Below are 1,109 nucleotides of genomic sequence, written 5' to 3'. Positions count from 1 at the left end.
CGGGGCCCACTGGCCAACCTCCTGCATCCCCTCCCAGATCGGGGTGGGAGAGCTGGACCCCATCCATGCATGAATTCATGCACCGGGCCTCTAGTCTATATATATAAAAGGCTAATATGCTAAGTGTCTAACCTTCTGACTGGTCACTATGATGCACACTGACCACCAGGGGGCAGACACTCAACACAGGAGCTGCTGAGCTGCAGTGACTTGGCAGAGGCCGTTCTTGGGTGACACACCCTGAAACCAGAGAGGAGGGAGTCCGATTCCTCATGGGGCCATGCAATTCCACCTTCGGCCGTGGGTTATATTGTTGCTGGGGCACTATCATTCCCAAATCTGCTTTACTGCACACTTGCATTTACATTCCATACCCTGTATGACAGCAACATTCCATACCCTGCTTTACTGCCCTCTCACACTCTGGGACCCCTCAGGGGATGTCAGAGAGCTGGTTTCGGCCCAATCCCCACAGGCCAGGCCAAGGGACCCTACCTGCCGGAGGGACCCTGCTCACGCCACAGACGCCCTTTCAGCCACGGTGCCACCCAGGTGCAGCTGGCTGGAAGTGACCATGAGAGGTTGGCTCCAGGGCATGTCCAGCCCATCTGGCCCAGTCACACCCCTCCAGCCACCTTCTAATTAATTTCCTTTTAATGTGCATGAATATGTGCACCGGGTCACTAGTATAAATATGTACTCAATGTTGATAAATGCTATGAAAGAAAAATAAAGCAGGGTAAAGGTACAAGCAGTGACAGAGTGTTGCTATTTTATAAAGTGTGAGTGATCAAAGAAGGCCTCCCTGATAAAGTGACAGGAAGGCAGAGACCTGCAAGAAGATGGGGAGCAAGCCATGGGATATCTAGGAGAACAGTGTTCTAGGCAGAGAAAACAATAAATGCAAAGGTCCTGTGTGTTTGTGAAACAACAAGGAAGCCAGAGGAGCAGGCAAGGAGGAGAATGACAGGAGATTTTTATTTATTTAACAAAATCTAATTTAGTAGCCAATATGCACCAGACACTCTTCTTGATACTTTACTCACAACTCATTTACTTCTCACAATAACCCTATAAGGTAGACACTATTGTCCCCATTTTGCAGATGA

The sequence above is a fragment of the Myotis brandtii genome, unplaced genomic scaffold, assembly GCF_000412655.1.
Source record: "Myotis brandtii unplaced genomic scaffold, ASM41265v1 scaffold39, whole genome shotgun sequence".
NCBI classification, from domain to species: Eukaryota; Metazoa; Chordata; class Mammalia; order Chiroptera; family Vespertilionidae; genus Myotis; species Myotis brandtii.
Note: the sequence above shows the minus strand (reverse complement) of the source record.